General features: G+C 38.6%; 1 protein-coding gene and 1 long non-coding RNA gene across 4 annotated transcripts in view; one reads left to right on the top strand and one right to left on the bottom strand.

Annotated features, from left to right (window-relative positions):
- LOC129752462 (methylcytosine dioxygenase TET-like) overlaps positions 1-25,682 on the top strand; it is a 119,738-nt gene that overhangs the window by 76,150 nt on the left and 17,906 nt on the right. The gene's annotated exons all lie outside the window — the stretch shown is intronic.
- On the bottom strand, positions 17,287-19,161 carry LOC129756715 (uncharacterized). 3 transcript variants are annotated; one of them, XR_008739519.1, is made up of 3 exons: positions 17,822-19,161; positions 17,537-17,652; positions 17,287-17,475 (listed from the first exon to the last, which is right to left on the bottom strand). It is a non-coding gene; the product is annotated as an uncharacterized LOC129756715 (long non-coding RNA). The 3 variants fall into 3 exon arrangements; XR_008739520.1 differs by having other exon boundaries at positions 17,537-17,963; positions 18,110-19,161; XR_008739521.1 differs by having other exon boundaries at positions 17,537-18,384; positions 18,446-19,161.

Genomic DNA, 25,682 nt, shown 5'->3' with positions numbered 1-25,682 from the left:
ATATTTGATAAGTTTGTATTTTGAAATCGATTGATTGTCAAGAATCCAATTTTTATCCAAATGCTTTTTCCTAGGTCCTGTAACGAGATGCTGCTCTAAAAGTAGAAAATTGCTTCAAGTTCCAATGTCAATTTACGCAAAAATCGGATTCAAAATCACACACTTTCCGGGGGCAAAGTTTATAATTGGAACCAATCTCCTCGAAGAAGTGGAAGCGCTCAGCTTCGACGGGCTAGAAAAAGTTGTAGCAAAAATGCTTCATTAAGCACCGGAAAACCACGCATTTCCTGTGTCACTCAGTCCGTTTCTCCTGTTTCCAATTATCTTTTCGGTCGGGAATACTTTTTTTCCCTATATATATTTCGTTACACTCCTCCACCCACACTCTCAGACCCTTAAAAAGTGGACCATCTGATGGTGAAGCAGGGCCAAAAAAATCCCGAGCACCCAGGCGACAATTGATGACCAAGCGATAAAGTTCACAAAAATATCGCTTTTAATTTCCTCTTCCGTTCGGGAGTGTCCCCCTGCCAGATTTTCCTCCGGTTTCCCTTGCGTGCGGTGCCACTTCATCTGTAGCTGTCGCTGGAAGTTTGGAGGAAAATAACTTTCAATAGAAGTTGACCTCTGAATGACCTGACGGCTTCCTTGCCACGATAAAGTTGCCGTTTTCTTGGTTGTGTTCTCATAATTTCGCATTCCACGTGTAACCCGGAACAACCAAATGACTGCCAGCCGGGACTCAGGACGCAACGCAGTGCGCGCTTACGCACACTATTCATTTCTTAAGGCACAAAACAAGTGGTACAACTTTTGCGTTCTCCTTTTCCGCAACCGGAAGCGCCCTCCTTGGTCCTAAGTATCTTCCATGCACGTAATAGGCCCGAGAGTCTCGGGGCTCGGGACAGGAACCGGAAGCGACTTGTGCGGTGACAGTTCGCGCGCCACCACAGCCATACGTACAAGAAGTTCTTTTGTTCTGCTCCGGTTGATTCTTTTGGCAGGATCTCTCGGCGAACGACAAAAAACGAACCAAAAGGAAGAAATAGACAAAGGAAATGCTCAATCTCTGCCTGCCTTTACTTTGCTGGTTGACTAGAAAATCTAGAACAAGTGCGAGGGTGGTTGAGGGCGGATGGAAGCACGGGAAAAAGAAGCGAAGTCAAATATCATAAATTTGACAGGCTTAAAAGTATTTTGCGCGCGCGTTTCTCTTCGGCAGTTTATGTGCCCGGAGAATCTCAAGTCCGGTAGCCGGATTCGAAGGAAATTGGTAAAGAATCTTTTGAAGAAGAGTGTAGGAAACGGGGCCGAGTGTGGGTGGCAAGCGGGGCACGACAAAAAAAAATCAGCAAAACAAGAAGTTCCAAAAGTTAGACAGGAATGAAAGAAACTTCTTCCTGTCTGTGAGAGTTAAACAAAAAAAATTGTGTGTAAACCGGAGACGGTCGAAAAAGTCTTGCACACAATGTGTCCTACCTACATTGAGCTGGAGAGTGAGAAATAAAAAAAAATCCAGGATTGCTTCAAAAGTTTAAGACCAAAAGAAGAAAAAAATCTGCTGCCGTGTTCAAATCCGAAGACGACGAAGACGCGGCCTTACCTTTCATTCAGAGCCGATTCTTCAGCCAAATTTGAGATCAAATCCTTCGGACTAATCTTCTTGCAATAGCGCTTTTCTTCCCTCAGAAAACAGGAAGTCGATCGAAAGGCAAAAAGAAAAATTTATCTTTCCTCCCCCCGGCTGATGATGTCGGCAAAAGGTAAAGTTAGACATACAAGTTTAATATATCTTTCAGTTTGATTCAGTACCGGTTTTCAGCACTACTAACAGGACGATTTGTTTGCCACTCCATCAAAGGGAAGCGTCATTCGATATGATGTTGGCTACTTCATCGATGATTTTTTTTTGGAATGAATTCAATTCAAATAATCACTCAAATTATTGAAATGGAATTAGCTAAACAAGTAGGGTTTTACCGGGGATTTTTCTTCATCAAAATAAATTTTTCAAATTATAAACTTCTTTAAATCAGTGTTAAAAACAAATTATCGGAATATTTTTTTGGTTCAGGTAATGCAGTTAATAAATGAAAAACAATAGGCAAAACAAACAAAACCAAGCCAGTCATTGATCTATGGCTGAGTGAATTTCTGAATTGAGATTCATGTGAATGTAAAATCACGACAATGACGTAGTTGGTCGAATAAGCACAGATTGTTGAGGTTGCTGCTACGAAAGTTTGTTTCTGTTTCAGCCTCCGGTAGAAAGACAGATTGACACAGCGAGCGAAGATGTTTTAGACTGCTAATACAAAAAAAAATGTTTCTTATTCGGCATCCGGTAGAAAGATGGATTGGCTCAGAGAGCGCAGATTTTTAAGGCAGCTGCTACGAAAAAATGGTTTCTGATTCGGCCCTGATTAAAAAAACAGATTAGCTCCGGTAGAAAGACAGATTGGCACAGCGAGCGCAGATTTTTTAGACTGCTGATACAAAAAAATGTTTCTTATTCGGCCTCCGGTAGAAAGATGGATTGGCTCAGAGAGCGTAGATTTTTAAGGCTGCTGCTACGAAAAAAATTGATTCTGATTCATACTACGGTAAAAAGACGGATTGGCTCAGGGAGCGTAAATTTTAGAGGATGCTGCTACGAAAAGATGGTTTTTGATTCGGCTCTGGCAAGAAAATAAATTAGCTCGGGAAGCACAGATTTTCAAGGCTGCTGCTGTTTGTTATTTAGTTTCTGTCTTGGCCTCCGGTGGAAAGACGGATTGGCAGAGGTAGCGCAGATTTTTAAGGCTGCTGCCAAAAAAATTCAAAGACGGATTGGCTCAAAGAGCGAAAATTTTTGAAGCTGCTGCTACGAAAAACTTATTTTCGATTTAGCCTCTGGTAGCAAAGATGGAAACGGAAAGCGCAAATTTTTAAGAAGCTGCTTTAAAAAAAATTGCTTTTAATTCGGCCTCCGGTAGAAAGACGGATTGGCTCAGGGAGCGCAAATTTTAAAGGCTTCTGGTACAAAAACATAGTTTCTGATTCGGTTTGGCGAAAAAAAAATCCGATTAGCTCGGGAAGCGCAGAATTTCAAGGCTGCTGCTGTTGTTTGTTAGTTTCTGTTTTGGCTTTCGATAGAAAGCCGGATTGGCTCAGGGAGCGTAAAATTCAAAGGCTGGTGCTACGAAAAATTGGTTTCTGATTTGGTTCCGGTGAAAAAATCATTTTAGCTCGAAAAGCGCATATTTTCAAGGCTGCTGCTTGTTAGTTTCTGTTTTGGCCTCCGGTGGAAAATCGGTCTTTCCAAAACAGAAATTAACAAATAAAAGCAGCTGACTTGAAAATTTATTTGATTTTTTCAACGAAATCCGGGCAACCGGGCCTGACGGGATATATTCAAGTCTAGACTAAGTTTAGAACGCTAACTTCGCATTTTGATCGTAGTTTTATGCTTAATCAGCTCAAATTATCACTTCTATGAAGTGAATTTCATCTTACGATGACACTGTATTTCCAACAATTGCCCCTTTTCTGGCAGCGCTGGTTTTTGATCGACCGTCTCGTTTTATTGTCCCGCAGTTTTATTGAAATTTATAGTAGTAATACGTATTTTTTAATCCGTGATGAGTTTAAGTGGCGTTATTTAGTGTTCAGTGTGCAAAACCGTACTATGATTTTCTACTTTGGATTGTCCTAAATGTGTTAAAATTGAATTTTCCTCTGTGCTAAAATACATAAAAAAAACATACCCCAAGCGTTCGTGTGGTGAGCTGTGTATTGAAAGTCACTTCTCTAGGTTGGTGAGTAAAGTGAACTTTTCTTTCTTATTACTTTTCACAACTAACATTCTCAAGAGTATATTGCACAGCAGCAAATCGTTGACCAAGCATATATCTCAACCATATCTGCATGCGTCCACCGTTTGTCGGTCTATCTGAGTGAAAAAAAACTGCCGCTGTTCAACTTCTTGTGGTTCTATCATTTGCTCAGCTGTTAGTAAATCTCGTCGCTGAGCGGTGTAGTATTTGGCCAACCTCGGGGCACTTGCAAGTAGTGCGAAAGTGTGTGTCTCTGTTATTAGCGCACTTCAAAGGGTTGTGTTTCTTGCACTTGCTAGCTTGTTAGTGAATCTCGATCGCTAGCGGTGAAGATTAGGCAAACGCAGCCAGCGCACATGAGTAGGTACGAAAGTATTGTTGCTTCCGTTAGTAGCACACATTGTTGGAACTATGCGTTTGCTGGTTTTCATGGTGACTCGTCACTTGTATTCTTGATAGTCGTACACAGTGCAACATAAACTTGAAAATTGTTCTTTTTGGAAAGCAATGATTTTAACTTTCGATTTTATTAGATTTTTTTTTTTATTGTGCGTTTAATATGTAATCAATTTTCTTTTATTTCAACGCTTTTAAATTGAATTATCTTCATCTCCGTACACACACATAATTTAGGTTTGTCTTTGTCCTTAAAATTTTATTTGTTTTGCGATTTTGACATTGAACCCTTTTGAAAAACGCTTTTTAATTAAATATTTCTCATCTCCGTACATACAAATAATTTAAGATAGCTTATGATTTTTTTTTTAATTTAATTTTTTTTTCCTCTTTTCATAACACTTTTTCTTTGAAATATTTATTTGTATTGTTTTCTTAAATAATCTTAGTTTGTGCGTTTGTTAAAATAAACTTATAAGTCTTTTATTTCTTAACTTTAATAATTTCTAGCTTTAGTTGTGCGTTTCATCAAAAGAGTTAGTTCCTTTTTAGCTTTTAATTGTTGTATTATGGCGATGGCGAACATGGAATGTGATGATGAAGTTATTTGTATTGAATGTAATAATGTTGAAAATAATCTTGATAAAATACTTACTTGTGCATATTGTTTCAAGAGCGTTCATCTTCGCTGCAAAAATCTGATTGGAAGTGCAGCTCGCAAAATGAAAGCGCAGCAATACTTTTGCGATGCCAACTGTGCATGTATTTACGCCAAAATAATAAGTTTACGGAAAGATCATGAAACAATTATCGAAAATATCCATACTAAAATTGAAACGACCGTACATAATGTGGTTTCACATGAATTGACCTCAATCAAAACGGATATGAGATCAGTTACTACTGCGATAGAGGCTTCGCAGGAATTTTTGTCCACGAAATTCGATGAAATTCAGACTGATTTCAAAGATATAAAATTCCGAAACGATGCTCTTGAAAAAGAAGTAACTGATCTCAAATCTAAGCATTCAAATCTTACCAATCAGGTCCATAAATTGGAAATAAACCTCGACCGATTTAACCGGGAGGCTGTTTCAAAAAACCTCTTGATCTTCGGATTGCCATACAATAATAGAGAAAATACACAAGAACTTGTACGCAAAACATGTGGCACTTTTGGCTACGACCTTAAAACTGAATCCATTTTAAACGCTGTTAGATTAATATCATCCAATAAACCCAATGAAAAGTCTCCACCAATTAAAGTTCTATTAAAAGATACAGTAATAAAAGAAGAAATTTTCAGTAAAAAAAGAATTTTTGGGAAACTTGCCTCTTCTTCAATAGATCCTTCATTAGTAGTTGATGGTAAACCACTAAACGTCACAATAAGGGATGAATTGACGCCCTTATCCATGGAAATTTTAACTGAATTGCGCGAATATCAAGACTTAATTGGAGCCAAATACATTTGGCCCGGAAGAAATGGTGCCATTTTGGTCAAACAAACAGATAATTCAAAACCTGATATAATCAAAACTAAATTTGAAATGAATCGCTTCATGAGCATGCATGTCACTCAGCAAAGAAATAACACATCCACGATTCCAAATGAAAGTCCTTCACCCAAACGAAAAAGGAACAATGCTGATCCACGACCAAAATAAGATCTTAGATCTACAAATGTTTAAAACTGAAATATATTTTATTCAATGGATAGTTTAATGAATAGATACCATGAAAATGTAGAAGATTTTAATTTAAGTACTTTTAATAATGATTCAAGATCCTTTAGAATTTTGCAATGGAACGTACGTAGTATGAATAATTTAGATAAATTTGATTGCATATTACAGACCATTGATCATTTTAATGTTTGTATCGATGTTATTGTTGTTTGTGAAACCTGGCTTGGTAAAGATAACTGTTGTATTTACAACATTCCGGGATATACATCGATTTTCTCTTGCCGCGACCAACCATATGGAGGCCTAGCTATGTATATAAAGACAAATTTGAAATTTAAAACTACTGAAAATATAACTTTTGATGGCTTTCACCGAATTAGTGTCGAAATTTGTACAAGTGGTCAAGTAATTTGTGTTCATGGCGTATATAGACCCCCTTCATTCCCGTTTAACATGTTTTGTGATCAAATTGAATCTCTTCTAACGTCTGTTGCTGATAATCACTCCTGCTTCATTGTCGGTGACCTAAACGTTCCTGTGAATTTGATTAACCTGAATACCGTAGCAAAATATAGATCTATCTTAGAATCTTTTGGATACGCTTGTACAAACACCTTTTCCTACTAGGCCAACAACTCAGAATATTCTAGATCACGTTATATCGAAGCAAATTGACTTAGATCGATTGAAAAATGATACAATCTTTTCTGATGTTAGTGACCATTTACAAATACTCACATCATTCAATTTATTATGTGATAAAAATGTAACAATTCTTAGGAAAGAGATAGTTGATAACGCTAAACTAAACAGCTTATTTGTGAATTATTTAAACAGTATTCAACTACCAGAAAATGTTGATGAAGGCCTACAAGAAATCACATCAACTTACAATCGCTTTGTGAAAATTTCTTCTCGAACACTTAATAAAAGGGTAAAACTTAAAGGAAATTGCTGTCCGTGGATGACATTTGACCTCTGGACACTCATCAAAATAAAAGAGAATTATTTAAAACGATCGAAAAAGCATCCAAATGATATCAATTTAAAAGAGATGCTAATTCACATAAATAAAAAATTGAGTTCAAAAAAACAAGAATGTAAAAGGCTCTATTACGAGCGCTTATTAAATAATTCACCACATTCAAAGCTCTGGAGAAACATTAATACGCTCTTAGGTAAATCTAAAACGACTTCCTCAATTAACCTTTCAGATGAAAGAGGTGTTATAACCAATAGTACACAGATTTGTGAGAAATTTAACAAACACTTTTCCACAATTGGAAAGAACCTGGCTGAAAAGATTCCAGTAAATACTGAAAATGATCATTTGACTCAAATCGAACAGGTAGAAAATACAATATTCTTACGGCCCGCTAGTGTAAACGAGGTTCGACTTGTAATTTTTTCACTTAAAAATAAAAAGGGTCATGGACCAGATGGTTTCCCTGTTAATGTCTTGAAAAATAACCACGAAACATTCTCGCACATACTTACACAATACTTTAATAAAATTTTGGAGTCAGGAGTTTTCCCGAACTGTCTAAAAATTGCGAAAGTCATCCCTGTTTTTAAGGCTGGCGATTTGCTTGACGTCAATAACTATCGCCCTATCTCGACTTTAAGCGTTTTTAGTAAAGTGTTCGAGAAGCTTCTTGTTAATAGAATTGTAGACTTTCTAAATCAGAACAATATACTTTATAAACTGCAATATGGATTTAGATCAGGTTCGAGCACTCAAATTGCCATCTCAGAATTAGTTGACTCCATCATATGTAAAATAGAGTCAAAAAATATTGTTGGGGCACTATTTTTGGATCTCAAAAAAGCCTTCGATACTCTAAATCATGACATATTATTGTCCAAACTGTATAAATACGGGATAAGAGGAACAGCAAATAATATCCTTCGTAGCTACTTAGAAGGTCGCAAGCAGTATGTGGCTATTGAAAACACAAGAAGCGAATTAAGAAATATTGATATCGGTGTACCACAAGGGAGTAATATCGGGCCATTACTTTTCCTTTTATATGTCAATGATTTATGTAACCTTCAACTTAAAGGCACAGCACGTTTATTTGCCGATGATACAGCAATTTTTTATTCTGAAACTTCACCTGATATTATAATTCAGCACATTGAAGACGACCTAAAACTGCTTTCCAAATATTTCAATTCAAACCTACTTTCACTAAATTATACTAAAACAAAATACATGTTGTTTCGTTCTTCGCATAAAAAGCTACTTCGTACTAATGACCCAGCTATGAATGGAAATACTATTGAGAGAGTTAGTTATTTTAAATACTTGGGAATTTACTTAGATGAAACTCTCTCATGGAATCGTCACATTGAACACTTGGAAAAAAAAATTACTCCTCTTTGCGGTGTTCTTTGGAAACTGAGAAATTTTGTTCCACAACATGTTCTCTTTAAATTTTATTTTGCGTTTATCCACTCTCAATTGAACTACCTTATTATGATATGGGGAAGAGCCTCCTTGTCCCACTTACAGAAACTTCAAACGCTCCAGAATAGATGCTTGAAAAACATCTTAAAGCTCCCTTTGTTATTCCCTACCCTTCAGCTTTACTCTTTAAGAACGCATAACGTTCTTCCAATATCTGAACTCTGTGATTTGCAAACTGTTGTATATGTCTATGATAATCTACACTCAATTGAAAATATTCAAAACCTCCATTTTACTACGGGGTTGCGAACTCATAACACTCGCCAGTCAGATTTCTTGCAACGAAGCCGATCCACAACATCATTAGGGCAAAAAAGAATTTCATTTATTGGACCTACTAAATACAACACCTTACCAACGGATATTAAAAACATAACCAATCGTTCCATGTTCAAAACCAAAGTGATACAGCTTTTGAAAGAAAAATTGAACCATTAAAACAGTCGATCATCAACCAGTCTTTGTTTTGTTTACCTTTTGTACTTTTGTAGCGTTAATATCTAATATTATTTTTCTTAAAAATCTTGTAGTTTGTATTTTATCTTATAAAATTATTGAACATAACATAATAAAATTAGCAATAAATAAATAGTATATTAGTAAATATCGAATAATGAATCTCTTCAAAGGAAATTATTTTCCTTTGAGATTTCATATTGTAGTCAATTTAGTTAAATAATACATTTCCTCGCACGACATTATAAATATTTGTGTTCTCAGCATGATTAAAATTTGCTCGCGTTTACTCTTATTATCATGCCAGACATGCTGAGAACAGTAGCGTCCATTACCAAAGGGCTCAATTGAGCCTTTTGGTGTGGGGGAGTGTGGTGGGCCGCTACAAAAATAATAAATAATAATAATTGATAACTCTATGTCTAAAACTCAAAAATAAATTGAACACAACCTAGAGAAGAAAAAAAATCCCGGAATCTAATTACGTAATGAAAATAAATTTGTAATTAAATATTTCAAAAAGGTTGTATTAAATTACACCCGCTTATGCTGCTTTTCCTGCAACCCATTCCGCATTCTTGTTCCGTTTTCATCCTTGAACGTCTTCTGGAAGGGCGAACCATTTCGAAATTCGTCCCCCTCCACAAAAAAGGATAGCACTGTTTTGCCACTGCCTGGACTGGACCTCAGAATCAGCTACGCACAAGTCGGTTTTCGTTTTGCAATATTTTTTTTCCCTCGAAGCCTTCTCCCTCCACAGTATTTTTGTCTAAGTATCGTGACCAGAAATTGTGAAGATTTTTCAACGATTTCGCAGAATGAGACAGTCAGTTTGGAAGCCGAATTCGAGGAAAAAAATACGACGCCACAGTCGCGTATGTTTCGTTCGACTGATTTTCTACTCCTATATTTGGTGGAAGTCGAAAGAGACAACTTGAACTCCAAGAAGTGTCATAAATTGAACCACCCGGAATGAGATTCCCCCCGTTTTCCCTATTCCTATTTTGAAGGTTCCTCCAAATTTCCTACCGTTTAGCATCCGTGATGGTTGTTCGATTGGGACTAACCTAGGATTGGAAAGTGTGGTCTAGAGAGTCAAAAACAAGCAGGGTGGGGGAAGGAGTCAGGAAGTGCTCGGGCAACCGTGAAACGAGAAAACTTCCTTATTTTCTTTGCTACACACGGACACGCCGAAAGGTCCAACTAAGGTGCCGGTAAATTTGGCGCAATTTGTTTTCTAATGTGTTTTCTGATTTCGAAGCCAAAGTTTTATGCAAATAAGTGGTGGTTTTGTTGGGTGTTTTTTGTTTTCCGAATAACGATCAAAGTTGAAAACAAGAAGTTGAAAGTGTAAATCCAACGCCTGAATAACAAATGTACGTGAGTAAAGATTCAAGATTCTAGTTTCAAGATTCAAGATTCAAGATTCAAGATTCAAGATTCAAGATTCAAGATTCAAGATTCAAGATTCAAGATTCAAGATTCAAGATTCAAGATTCAAGATTCAAGATTCAAGATTCAAGATTCAAGATTCAAGATTCAAGATTCAAGATTCAAGATTCAAGATTCAAGATTCAAGATTCAAGATTCAAGATTCAAGATTCAAGATTCAAGATTCAAGATTCAAGATTCAAGATTCAAGATTCAAGATTCAAGATTCATGATTCAAGATTCATGACCGAAGATTCGAGACTTAAGACTTAAGACTCAAGTCTTTAGACTCAAAACTTAAGATTCCAGATTCAAGACTCAAGACTCAAGACTCAACACTCAAGACCCAAGTCTCAAGACTCAAGACTCAAGACTCAAGACTCATGACTCATGACTCAAGACGCAAGACTCAATACTCAAAGTTCAAGACTCGAGACTGGAGACTCAACACTCAAGGCTTAAGATTCAACATTAATGACTCAAGACTTGAGACTCTGAAGCGAGTTCTCAAGACTCAAGACTCAAAACTTAAAAATTATGACTCAAGACTTACGACCTCAGACTCAAATTTGTGTCTCAATTCTCAAAACTCATACCCTAGAATCAAGACTCAAAACTCCAGGCTCAATATTCAAGATTAAAGACTCAAAACTCAAGACACAAAACTCAAGACTCAAAACTCTAGACTCAAAACTCAAAACTCAAGATTGAAGACTCAAGTCTCTAGACTCAAGACTCAAGACTCCAGACTCAAGACTCAAGACTCAAGACTCAAGACTCAAGACTCAAGACTCAAGACTCAAGACTCAAGACTCAAGACTCAAGACTCAAGACTCAAGACTCATGACTCATGACTCAAGACGCAAGACTCAAGATTCAAGACTCAAGACTCGAGACTCAAGACTCAAAACTTAAGACTCAAATCTCAAAATTAAAGACTCAAGACTTGAGACTCAAGACTCAAGACCTAAGACTCAAATTCGTGTCAGAAGACTCAAATCTCATATTCAAGATTGGAATATTGTTTATCGCCGCGCTTTAATGTAATTTGAATCATCGACGTTTTTCGGCGGATTTTAGAATCAAAAACGTTATTACCAGTTGTCCAGACGTTTCGAGCTACTATGGCTTTCGCTCCTCTTCAGTGGACACTAAAATTATATTTTAAACAATGAATTTTTAACCTTAATTTACAATATTCAAAATCTTACAAACTACTGGCCTTCGTCTGTACTAGTTTGATTCGGGACATTTTGTTTTGATTTTCGTTTACATTTGTATGTTAGTGTTTGTGCCAATTTTTTGATTACAGAGTCGTAAGCTGTCTTAAAATTACATTCAAGATTTGATTCTCAAGACTCACGACTCAAAACTCGAGACTCAAGACTCAAGACTCAAGACTCAAGACTCAAGACTCAAGATTCAAGACTCAAGACTCAAGACTCAAGACTCAAGACTCAAGACTCAAGACTCAAGACTCAAGACTCAAGGCTCAAGCCTCAAGACTCAAGACTGAAGACTCAAGATTCAAGACTCAAGACTCAATACTCAAGACTCAAGCCTCAAGACTCAAAACTCAAGACTCAAGACTCTAGACTCAAGACTCAAGACTCATGGCTTTTAACTAAAGAATCAAGACTTAAGACTCTGATCCTAATTCTCAAGAATCAAGACTCAAAACTCAAAAATAAAGAGTCAAGACTTGAGACTGAAGACCTGAGACTCAAACTCGTGTCTCATCACTCATCACTCATCACTCAGACTTAAGATTTAAAACTTAAGACTTTTGACTCAAGAACCAAGACTTAAGACTGAAGACTCTAGACTGAAGGCTCAAAACTAAAGGTTCAAGACTCAAGACTCACTCAAGACTCAAGACTTAAGATCTAAGACTTAAATTCGTGTCTCAAGACTCAAAATTCAGACCCAAGACTAGAGACTTAAGACTCAAGATTTAAGACTCAAGGCTCATGACTTTAGTTTAAAACTTTTAGATTCAGATAAGAGATGTCATTAAGCTTAACTCCAATCAATTCCTGAAGCTGTCTAATAGAATGCGCGCGAATCTATGCTATCAACTTTATGCAAAATATTTCCTGAAGAAAAATACCATTTTTAGCGACTTTGTATGAGGAATACATTCTAGTATTTGTATCACACGGCCAGTTCAGACTTGAGAAGGCTTCAGTTTTGAGCCTTCAGTCTTCAGTTTAGAGATGTGTGTTTAGACTTCAGACTTTAGACTGAAAATCAAAGCCTCAAGTTTCAAAATTTCATGCTGAAAACTCATGGCTCAAGTTTCAAGATTCAATACTCAAATTTTAAGAATGTAGATTCAACATACAAAGTCCAAGTAATAGATGTCATATCGCTAATTTGAAGCGCCTTAACGTTCCAGTAGATGAAAAAGCGCCTTAAAACACACCTGAATTTTCGCCAATGTTTATATGAAAGCAAACATTTTTTTCATTTTCAAACGCGTTAGGGTTGACAGTAAATTATGGATAAATTTGCTTCAAACCAATTTGGAATTGCGAAGGCATGCAATAGCGAAATTAAACTCCTAAAAAAATGTAAATTCAAAAATAAGAACTTGTAATTTAGATTGAAAATTCAGGTAAAAATGTCAGAAACCTGAGAAAGCTTTAAAATTTCTTCATCGAGTGAACTTTTAAACTCATATCGCACATCGCCATTCAATTGCACCTTTAATGAGGGAATCTCGCTCCATTTTTTGTTCACCTGCTGGCACCCTTAAATTGCTTCGAACCAGGAAAACATCGTTAACACATCTCGATAACATATCACTACGGCCATATACCAGTGCAATCTGCCTCCCAAGTTTTTTTTCTTTTGCACCCAGTCCGTCATACAAAACTTTTTCGCAATTAACAACTTCTTATTCACGTGTGTGCACATTACCTAGAAGAGAAAAAAAAACGTGAAGAAAATCAGGATGAAAAAATAAAACAAGTAGGAGGAGGCATCAACAGAACCTCCTTCTTTTTCGCTTCTACAATAAGTTTTTCACCCATCTGTCTTCAACGTTTCCTTAGTGGAGCTCTTAAGATGCACTCTCAATTGAACGCATCCTGCCGCTTCCGGTTGTTAGAACAAGTGGGCTGCATCCTTACAGCAAATGCTGCCACCCACTCCTTTTGGGTGGGGGTTCGCTTTTGCCATCCTAAAGCATCGAACCAACCAACCGGCAGAAGCATCAACGTGCATTGTTTCCCCCCCCCCCGAGGAAGCTTGATGGGGGTGGTTTTCTCAACCAAACATAATGCATTTCATCCCCCCATTCCAGAGGCTCGAAGTTTTTTCTTCCTTCTTTTCTCTCTCTCTCTCTCGATCTCGGAAAGAAGCGGAAGCGGTTTCTTACAACCCTCGCAACAACCACCGCCATTAAACCGGAACATGCATTAACGCATTTGCTGATGAACGCGATAAGAAGGGTGATGCAGAAAAGATGCGTGTACTTGGGTAGACTCATTAATGACGACCCGAAGTCGAGATATCAAGGACCTACCCCAAAGAAAAAGTTGTTGGCATTTTTCCTTCCCCCTAGCATTTTGCAGCGGCAGGGGGCGGTGGAATGATGATGCTTTTCCATTACGTCTTATCAGGCTTGTTAGATCCGTAAACCGAGAGCTGGTGAAACCGGAAGCGCATTAACGTTCGCACACACCATTTCTTAAAAGTTGCCCCCAAGGAAGCCGGTCGGAATTTTTCCCCCTTTTCTTCTGTTGCTTTGCTGGTTGAAGAAACAAGCTGAAATAAGAAGAAATGGGAGAAACCACCAGGCTGCTTCCCGGCTACTCAAGCTATTTGACTTTCTCTTCAATTGTTGTTGGCGAAATTTACTCGGATTTGCAAAATAAGGTTGATGAAAAAACTCTAACAACTACTCTCCTCCAGTTAGTCTAAGAAAAAAAGAGAGTTCAAAGAACTTTCCCTGCTCTAATTAATCATAATTTCAACCCCTCGTTCGTTCATTCATTCGTTAAGGGTGAATTTTTCGGCATCCATTTCTTTGCATCTGAGTTTTTCCAGCCGTCGTCCACCCCCACCCTTCGGGTTCCATCTCACAAAAGTGAAAGATGCAGAGAACCGAGAAACTTTTGTATGACAACAACAATCAGTACTCTTGTGCTACTACCACTTGTACCAATTTCGTCAGGACCGTCATCATCATCATCATCCTAAAAACAGTCATCGTCATCGAGGGAAGAAATTCGCAAACCATTCACCAATACTAGCAGCAGTCAACCGGCCCTGAATGGTGGTTGTGACTGGGAGCGAATTGTTGGCGAAAATTTCACCCCTCGGACTTTTTTTTGTTGGTTGGTTGTTCGTTTGGCTCGTGTTTGGTTCTAAACAACAACGAGGTCACCAAAAGCCGGCTTCTGTCGACTTGTTTTTCTTTTTATTTTATCCGAGAACGTAAATGCGTGCTTTTATTTTACTATGTATTAAGTGTATGTGGAATTTAGATTTACTTTTCAAGGAGCTTTTAATTCCTGGCATGAGTTAACTAACATCGGCATTTCCGATTAAAAATCGTAACCCCAAAATTACAATTTTAATCTGTCTGTTTTTGATGTTGTGTGCCAATTTTCATTTGTCTTCATATTTTACCATTTTTTCACAAGTATAACATTACGACCATGAATCACTGTGACAAGCGTTTGAGGATCCTTTTCTGGTAGCCTTCAAGAAAGCGCCTGAATTTATGCTTTCACTTTGGTGCAAAAGATGTTTGAATCTGAAACCTAGCCAAAATCAACGAGACTATTTCTCTAGCATACTATCTTTTAGTCAAAACCATTCCTAAAAATCGGGAGTTATCCTTTTGAAATCCATCCTCCATTTTTAAATCAAATTAGTAAAAATTTATCTTTAAGCCAACTAGTTCTATTCAAATCAATGACATTTTTACATCAGAATTTGGCAACTTCATATAAACTTGCCAAATTGCCAATTCCACTCATGCACCATATCGTAAAAATGAAAATAAAGTTGTACAACTGAATTCCTCCAAAACATGCAGCATACAATGCAACGCAATGACAAGTGGATGACAAAGTCAGGGATCACAACAAAACCCATCCAATTCGTTGCGTTGCTCGTTGCACCCAGAAAAATTCTTTTCACAAAATAGCATACCGTACTACCTACTTACTATTTGCATTTCACTTCTGGTGAGGGTGGTTGGCACACATTCTCGATCCCTATCCCTCGCCTAAAGTTAGGCCAAACCATTGAGATTCACGCATATCGTGAATCGTCCCATCTTTTTGCACCAACAATACTTGGAAAAGGACCCGGGTTAAAGAAACCGGCATTTTTACTACCTCCACCCAATGCGATTTTTTGTTTTCTTCATTAAGCTTTTCTTTCGCTGCTGCACTTTGGACCTTCTTTTAGAAGTAGGAACCTACGTAAAAGTAAAGCCTGTGTGTGCTCGAAACACCCCGGGAAGGATTAAATGCATTTAATCGTTCTCGTAGTTGAAAAAAATATAAACCAGGGTGCGGGTGTTCCACTCGCAAGAAAAGAATGCAATTTTCCGGCTCAGAAGTTCAGAAGAGATGGGGAGAAGGGATGCAAAAAACTGCGTGCACTTTGCTTGTACTTTTTTCCATCTTCCTTCTTTCGCTTCTATCGCTTTTGTGCGTGAGGAGTCGAGATTTGCAGGATTTTTTCTTCGTTGCTGCTTCCATTCTTTATTTTTCTGCATAATACGGCACTGCAGGGCATTAAAAACTTGAACCCAAAGAATTTACTCTTATCCTTGCTGTTTGATCAGCGTTGAAATAAGGATCCTAGCTCCTCGTATTGTGTGTGTCCTCCTGCCTGATCCTTCGAGAGGTTGAGCTGAGTCGGCTTTTGTGTTTGCATTGCTCTTGTTTGTCTTCGGATTTTGTGATGCCAATTAACGCACCGTATCCATTTTTCTAGAACCTGATTTTTTTTTCCTTTATTCATTCGAGCTGGAGAAATTTGAATAAGAAACCTTTAAAAAAAACTTTAATCGGAAAGAGATTGATCTGAATTGAACTTCTTGTAGAGCCCAGCAAACATTTATGAAGGTATAACGCAGGAACAACAGAATTATTCAAACAAATATACCAGAGGAAAAGATTGTATTAAACTTACCAAAATAGCATATAGCTACAAAAGTGGAGGCGATATATCTACAATGACAAGATTCCAACGATTCGATTTTCCCACAAAAAGCAATATAAAAGAAAAAAAAATATTCCCGACCGAGACTTGAACTCCAGTCCTCCGAGATCGCTGCCCGATATCCTACCACGATGCCAACTCATCAGTTGGTATGATACACGCTATAGCTCTATAGGTGAGATTTTCTTTTTACGAACCGGTCAAAGGAAGAGACAGGAGAGAGTGTCAATTGAAGAACCGCCCATTTATCGTAAATCAGTTCACTCAAATCGTTAATGTCGAATTAGCATATTCTCAACTTTTTGGAGACATATCAGCAGCAACATGTGAAAAGGGTATAAAAGACAAAGTAAACAAAACCGGTTTTCAGTGGATTCAAATAGCCCAATACAAGCTCTACTTAACATAAAAACCGTTTTTAGTTTTTCAGTTTTCGTAAGATTTATAATGCAGTTTGAGTAAAGGATCTAAAAAATTTGGAGCCATAAAATGACATTATCCTCACACAGATTGCTTTTTACACCCTTTACTCCACAACAAAGCAAACGGTCTACACACTACCAAAAAAATCTGGAAAATTACATCACATATGATGTAAATAAAAAGAAGCATCATATATGATGTAATTTTCAGTTCGAGTTAAATATTACACGTCTGTAAAATAAAAAACGTGTATTATTCAACTCGCTCTGAAATTTTTGACGCTTCGTTTTGTTTACATCATATGTGATGTAATTTTACAGATTTGTTTTTTGTAGGGCTTTTTTGTTAATCCAATAAGAAATAATTCCTATTTTTGTTTATAGATTTTTTTTTATTAAAATTTAATTACATTTGGTCATCTACATTTTGTTTACTTTTGGTTACATACGAGATGGAATTCATCAACTTGTTTTCAAGGGACGGATTCCTCGATGTACTTTTCCTTGTTATTGAAAAGCGCAGCCTTACGGCTCCTCGGCGGTTTTGTTCGACAATCAAAGACGTTCCGCTTCCGGGAGACGAAACATTTGCTGGCGTGAACAAAAATCTGTAAAAAAATAAAATGCCACAGTTACCACCGGGCTGATTCAATCGGTTAAATGTCTTACCTTAATTATTCATTTGAAGTATATCTACGATGGGACAAAGTTGTATTGCAGTTTACTGCAGCTAACCAGCATAGATTTTTTTCTCGACTGCGATTTCATTGTCCGGCTCAATTTTCCTGAAAGTTTAAAGTGAAACGTAAATTATTGGACATAACGTTTGGCAAAAAACTCACGTTAACACCAGTAGTATCCGAAATGTGTATTGAATACCAGGGAGCTGTACATATTTTTCATCTCATTTAAACCGCAACGCAACGACAAACTGTAGGGAGATTTTGAACTTACCCTTTTTTAAAGTTGCCCATAATGGTTCTTTCATTAGAGCCGTTTTTAATTGATGGCACAGGTCTCTATGGTGGTTGCCAACGCGAACAACATCTCCGACAGCAGCTCTCCAGACACCGGAATAAGTGCAATTGAGTGAATACTGCAATAGGATTAATTTCTTATTAATGATTGCCTTACAGAAATCAGGAAACTTTCTCAAATATTCTATTAAATCATATCTGTTTCTCAGTAGAGATCATTGAAAGAAGCTCCAAAAATACCAAATAAAGAAAATAAATGTCTTACCATCTAGCACCCAAGCCATTTTGTGAAGGATGAGTGCATGGTGTCTTCCACTAGAATCTCCATGCCGAGAGTTTCTTATTGCACACGTAGACTTTTCGGAAACACTCCTCCGCCAACTGCTAGTCGTTTGAATCCGGTCCGCCTCCGTTTTTTGTGGAATACTCATTTTTATCAGGTGACCATCGACTGGATCGCTAAAAACTGCTGCGGTTCAAGAACCTTAGGGAGCCACTATCTGTCGGGCAGCGACTAGTTTTTTAATCTCATTCGTCGTTCTGAAATAAAAAAGGATAGGTTTCAGATCGATCTACTCCGCCCAAAATCGGCACTACTTACCTTTCCTACAATAAATTTATTTTGGCTTTGGATTAAAGCAATGAATTTTTAGCTTCGACCAAAAAAGTAAACAGAACTGAAAAAAACGACAGAAAAAAGAAGTAGAGAGAATGACAGTCTGAAATATTTCGAGTGCACTGGAATATTTCACTCCTTATAATAACTGTAGTAATTCCTAGCATAGAATTTACTGGATCACCTTGAAAAATTTTATTCTTCGTATTTTAATTATTTCTGAACTCTGAAAACTTGAAGGTCTTATTGAAGTCGCGATGTGAACCAACTGAATTGAGCGATTTGCTTTTTCAATTAAAATATTTACATGAAATTTAAATTTAAATGCATTTATACATTTACATTGCATAAACGCGTTCTGTGTCATAAATTGATAAAATTTACATGACAAAATCGTGTTCTGTGTCATGTAATAATATGGCGTTCCTTTTTCAGTGCTACTAAGGATTCATATTTTTTGTGTATATAAAAAATATCTGTAAAACTACATCATATATGATGTAAATAAAAAGAAGCATCATAAATGACGGAATTTTACATTAGCAAATTCTGTTCTGTGTCATGTAATATTAGTGTGATTCGATTTCAGTGTTTCTAATGGTTTAATTTTTTTTTATTTTGTAAATTTACATTACAAAATCGCTTTTTTTGTCGGGTAATATTCAAGGTTTTCAATTTCAATGCTTTTAAGGATTCAGATTTTTTTTCTGTGTAGATGCAAAACATTAAAAGTGGAAGAATGCGGAAAGCTATTCACTCACTCCTATAGCGAGAACCATAAGCCTTTGTCAAAAAATAGGGGAAATTTTATCTCCATCTCACTCACACGCATGAGATATACAGTACAAAGCGAAGGGTGTATAAAACATTTAGACGAATTTCATACTCCAGCTAGGGTCTATAAACAATTACGAGCTATTTTTAAATGATAAAACCGTCGTATCGATAAAAACATATTTAGAATGATCCTACGCACCGTTTTGACCCTAAAGACTTGGGAGATTCCTCGTGAATTTTAATTAGCGATTTAAAAAATATTGCAAAATTTTCAAACGCATTTTTCTCGAAACGTCATAAATGAACATAGACCCTTTTCACGTGTTGGTGCTGATATTTACGAATTGACTAAACTGCTATCCGATTCAACTATTTTTGAGCAAAGCATGTCGTAAATGATGGAAATTCACTCAATACCAACTTGTTTACGACGGTTATCGAAAATGTGTTACTAATCGATTTGAATTATCATTTCTATTACGATTTCATGTTAGCTGGGAGATCCAGAACCACTTCCAGACAGAACAAGTAAACCAATCTTCATTAAATTTGAATTTTTAGAAGAAAAATACAATCGGAAGCACCGGGGATACGCTGACAGCTACTGGAACCAAAAAGCTGAAGTGCATCTAAAAATAGCGATTCCAAAACAAGTCCCTCGATAGGAAAACAAATGTGTGGCAGTAGAAATTCAAACACGTAAACACATGCATTTCCATTCAAAGTTCCATGGCTTCCAGTTTCTAAAATTTTTATTTTCGTTTCCTCCATTTTCCGTACCGCAACCAGTAGCAACAATTCATGTTAGGTTAGGAAACACGGCCGGGTGTCACTTTTCGAACGTTGACGCATCATCGGAGTCATCGATCGGAGAGGTGGGAAATCCACGGTTTCCAAATATAGAGCACGCCCTATTCTTACTCGTTTGTGGGAGTTGAGAGTATTTTTGGGCAAGAGGCAGACAGCCACTGTTAGTGATTTTTCTCTGAAGATTGCCCCCCCAGCAGAGACCGGATGTGCAACGTCGAGGAAAACAACTGAAGGTGGCTGTTGTTATTTTTGACCCGGTGATAATTTTGGGTTTTTTTCTTCTTACATTTGTGGAAGAAGTTAGTGGGAGTTGTTCACCGAAGAAAGTTAGGATTTTTTCTTGTGAAGTTTGATTTTTTTTCGGTCTTTAACTGAACAACGAGATTTTTTTTAATTGTTCGTCAACTTCAAACTAACCTCAGCTACCTAAAAATAAGGTTTAGACTAAAATGACGCGTAAGGTATTGAATACAGCTCCAGGGCGGTCGTTTAGGTTTAGGAAATTTTTAAAGTCCACGAACGTTAAAATGAACATACACACAAGGAAAAATGTGGTACACGAGGAATAAAAAGAACTTCAAACTCTACTGAGTATAGAAGATTTATCTCTACGGAGTATAACAGATCGTAAACTCTACAAAGTATAAACAGAAACGTTGGTCATATATTCTCTGTAACTGGACCATTATAGGAGCCCCAGTCGATAAGGCAGTTCTGAATAGAGTCCCGAACTGGCGACATAGTCTCAGCTAAGCCTAGCTCATTTACTTAAAAGATTGCCTGATCTCAGTCGAGGCCCTCAGCCAACAACTTTTCCTGGTTTGGACTGGATTCCTGAACTAAATTGAAAGTCCTCTACTGGATTCACTTCCTCAGCTGGATAGGAGTACTAAACTGGATCGAAATATTTCATTGACAACTTTGCATCCTATTTGGTCTACGATCCTCAGCTGGACATAAGTCCTCAACTGACCACTTTGCATACACACTGAACCGAAATTCTCACCAGATAACATTACCTTTAAACTGTACAGGACTTCTGAACTGAACAGAAGTTTGGACCAAAGTTCTCAACTGGACTGAAAATCAGAGCTGGACAGAAGTTTTAAACTAAACTGAAGTCTTAAACAGGACCGAAGTCCTCAACTGGCAATTTGTCTTCATACTGAACCGCAGTACTTAACTGGCTCGAAGTCAGCTGTGGACCTAAGTCCTCAAAAGGCCTGATGTTCTGAACTAAACACAGGGCCAAACTGGAAATAATGCCCTCAACTGGACCGAAGTTCTGAACTGAGCAGAAGTCTTAAACTAGACCGAAGTCCTCAACTGGACTGAAGTTTTTCATCTGGTCAGATGTCTGAAACTAGACAGAAGTCTGTTTCTGGATCGAATTTCCCACCTGGCCCAAAGGCTGAACTAAACAGAAGCCCTCAACAGAACTGAAGATCTGAGCTGGACAGGAGCCTTATACTGAACCCAAGTCTTAAACTTGATCGAAATCTTCAACTGGGAACTTTGCCTGAACTCTGCTGGCAATTTTGACTAGTTGAAATGATAGATTCAACGCAGGTTTCGGTGGTGGAATATAGTTATTTCTTTATTCGCTACTTCAGTAAGGTCCTTACATAGCAACACTCCATACTAGCGATTGCTAGTACCTTCAGCGATCGTCAAAAGGGAATTGCCCAATCATGGGTTTCAACATCTCTCCTCAATTCGTAAATTGAGAATATGTTGGATAGCATCGCTGGCTGTGGAGCTTTTTCGCAACACCAACAATTCCTTCCAGCCATCGGAAATTAGTAGTCGCATGCTAACCGCAGCGTAGCTGTGTATCGCAAGACGAACTTTGAGCTTTCCATCCCAAATTCGATCCTATACAGTAGAAGTCATCCAGCTCGGCACTGGAGTTGGCAATGAGGTAAGGCTGGCAATTGCTCGCTGTCCAAAACATTTCCTCCAAAGCTGCAGAAAAATCGTACTACAGGCTTGGATCAGCTTGCTCGTGCTGACTGCAGCGTAGCTACACATCACGGGAGTAGCCCTCTCGACAAACAGCTTCTTCCAACCTGGCTGGGTCTGAAGCTTTCGACGATGACCTTCTTCGTTGCAGATCCCGAAAGTCCTTCTCTCGGCCTTCGGAAATGAACTCACGCAGCGTGGCTCGCGACGGCAGGAAGAGTGAACCTCTCGGAACCCGACTTCTCAGCCTCGAACTCTAGTTGCACCTTTTGGTTGACCCGAAGCATCTCGTAGCCTCTGCGCTGGTGGTCCTTTGCGTCTGGATCAACTCATAACTGCACAATCAAAGCACGAGAGTAACCCTCTTGGCCATCAGCACCACCCAATTAATCCGAGGTGTTGCTCCAGTCGGACATGTCCACCTCTGCGCCGCCCGGTTGCGGATCCTGAGACTCCTACCGGTCGTCGAGCGTGAGCTCACGCTTGCTAACCGCAGCGTGACTCGTGACATTATTGAGAGTAACCCCTTCGTTCCGAACCTCCTGGCAGGCCTGAGACATTTCACTGACTGGTCTCGGCGTTAGCGATCCTCATGCTAGCACTGGTAGTTGTCGAACTTGCTAACCGCAAGTATCGGACTCGAGAGTACTCTTCTCACTGTAACCTATGGATGAGTTAGCCTGTCCAGCACCACTGAGAACCCCTCTCAAAACGCCTCATGGTCGACAATATCCGCGAGATAGCTAGCGAAAGGAAACTTTGAGTCTTGAAGGGGACGAACTTTTCACGCTTTTTTGGCAATAGGTCGTCAAAATGCTGTGCCCACCCCCACTTTTGAACAAATTCTTATGATGGGCTTTTTAACTCCTACCTCGTTACTGTTGGTCTCACGAATTCAAGGCACAACACTTCCCGATGAGCGACTGGCTGCTCAGCTCTTGACGGTCAGCTTCTCCGGTGAACTTCAGCACTGCCCTGACTTCCGGTTCCCGCTGCCGGTGTCCAAGTGGTTAAACGGATCATTGTCTTCGGTCGCTTGAGGACACTAAGCATCGGCGAGCAGCAATGATGGTACTTTTCGACAATTATCGGCGTCAAACTGCACGTTTTTCTTGTCCTCCGATCAGCAACTTCAAAGGGGTCCTGTTGGCGCAATGGGATAGAAAGCAAGGGCATTAGGGTATTTTCCAAGGATACGGGTTCCGGAGGCTGTCACTACTCACCTAGTCGTATGATAAACCTGTTGAGAGCAGCGCCATCTGTTTGCCATCGTGCTCATTCGTATACTGAGCCATTTCATGTTTGTTGTGCCGATGATGTATGGTGCAGTCCGCCTCCTCTCCACGCCAGCACTTCCTTCGCACATTTACTCAACTACCACGATGATTCCCAATGACAATGGGCTTCTAAAACACGCACTGGTTACATCACTCACTAATTTTACTTTCCAGACCTATCTGGGCTTATTACCTACTCAACGGAAAGTTGTTTGTTTGTTTGTTTTATTATAGAGGCTTGCTGGGTAGATTCGCCTCTGCTCAATTGAAAGGTTCAACGCAATTTTCAGTGTACAGTGGTGTACAGTCTATACAAGCGATTGCTAGTTCCTCCAGCGACCGTCAATACGCAAATTGCCCAATCGTGTTCTCATCTGAACAGAAGTCCTCATTCGAACCCGTCTGTTGCATAACCAAAGGCGTTTACTACTGCCTGATGTTAAGTAATCTACAATGACTTGACAATGCCAAGAAGGTAGTTTATCACAAACATCGTCTGACAGCGTTTTCCTACTTTTTCTAAAAACTTCTTTGTATTCGTACATCATTTGAAAGAATTTAGATTTAGCCTTGAGACATTTTTCAAAAGTGCAACATCATCCCGACCAGTCAAAACAAAACTGACCTACGCTAACAGCTCCCCAGTTGGGGGTACCCAACCCAAACCAAAAAGGGTCGTATTCTTGTTGCTCTTTTGCCACCATGTGACCCACCAATATTTTCCTCCAGTCGCTCATCCGTTGCTGTTGTTCATGGTGTTATCGAATTTTCTCCCCAGTCGTAACGGCAGCAGCAGCTTAACGTTGAGTGAGGGAGGGGATTCAGGGAAAAAGGTGGTTCCTCAGTTACAAAACCCACTTGCCTAAACTCTGACATGGCGTAAGGTTGCAGTCGGATTATTCAACCGTAAAAGCTCCCTCTTGTGTTGCCAAAATACTGGTTACAGCAACGATGGAGCTGGAGAAAACCCCCCCCCCCCCCATAATAGAAGTTGGGTTCAACCACATAATCCTTTTGAGTCCCCCGTTTTTCTTTTGGTGTGTTTCTGCCCAAAAATTTCTCCCAACAAAATTGTGGCGCACATTTTCATAAACAAAATCGACCTTGACACTGAGAAGCACTCGACCCGGTAATTGTTGGCGATTAGCCGGGGTGGCACCCCACGTTTCCAGACAGGCCAGACGATGCGGCACATTTACTTTATTTACACGATGTTATGATTGACGGGAGAGAGCGGGTCTAGACCCAGTTTTCCATTCCTACCGAAAAATACCGAAGACAAAACAACGAAATGTCGTCGCCCCTAAAATTCGAACCCCTCTCGACTACCTGTGTTCTGGTTCCTTCCCCCAGTCGGAAAAACCTACCCGAAAAAACCGCAACCTGCCTCGGAGTGGGTGGTAATCACCCTTCTTATCAGACAACAAGAGCCGGCACAATAATGGTAGACGATATGATGAATCATTTATCGCCATCCCCGAAAAACGCGTTGAAGAACCTGACCTTCGTCGACGAAACCGTTTCCGCTTTCAGTCAGAAGGAAACTTTTCCCCGGGAAAATTTCCCCTCAGCCCGAAATTTAGATCAAGTACCCAAATGAGTCCTCGAAAAAGTTGAAAACGGTTTTTCGGGGTTTACAATTTCCGGCACCTTTTCTCCTGCCACCGGAAGATTAGAAAACATTCGACAACGCTCGGCGCTCGACGCTCGAAAGCGATCTTTCTCTTACGGTTCAGAAAAGGGGTAATAATTTGTAGCTTTGTAGCTACTCAAATTGAAAGTCAAGTGCCTTCGGCAGGGGGGTGGGCGATGATTAATTTCGGCTAAATGGTCGAACCCTTGTTCTAGCTTTATTCGGTGTTTTGGCTGTTGATTAATAAATCGGGGTTAGATTTTCCCAATTTCAAATTAGGCACTGGTGCTGAAGCAGTCAAACATTCTCAGAATGTCAGTTAATGAGTGGTATCAATTTTAAGGGGCTGTCGAGTTGACTGTTGAAGGGAGTTTAAAACTTGATAACTCAATGTGTGAAAACAAATTAGGCTTTGACACCGTTGTTGATTGATAACGTGTAGCAAAATCTCCTCAAGATGTTTAAGACTTGAAAGCCCAACATTTTTTTTTTATTTTTCGGAAGACTCATGATCTGTTAATTGACCTGGTGAAATTGTCTAAAATTTGATAAATTGCAAATAAAATGATTGCGTTTACGGCAATATTCTTGTTTTCTTCTATTTAAGCGAATAAAATGGAAATTGCCTGGTTAAAGCAATGCATTGTATGCTTTCAATATTAGCGAAAAAATCATCATATAAAAAAGTATATCTATCTTATAACCTGATTAACTTATTACTTTTTCATTTTCAAATTTGTCATCTTAGAAAAATAAAATTAAA

Source organism: Uranotaenia lowii, chromosome 3, assembly GCF_029784155.1.
Source record: "Uranotaenia lowii strain MFRU-FL chromosome 3, ASM2978415v1, whole genome shotgun sequence".
NCBI classification, from domain to species: Eukaryota; Metazoa; Arthropoda; class Insecta; order Diptera; family Culicidae; genus Uranotaenia; species Uranotaenia lowii.
The sequence above is the reverse complement of the archived record's forward strand: the minus strand, read 5'-3'. Positions and strand labels throughout refer to the sequence as shown.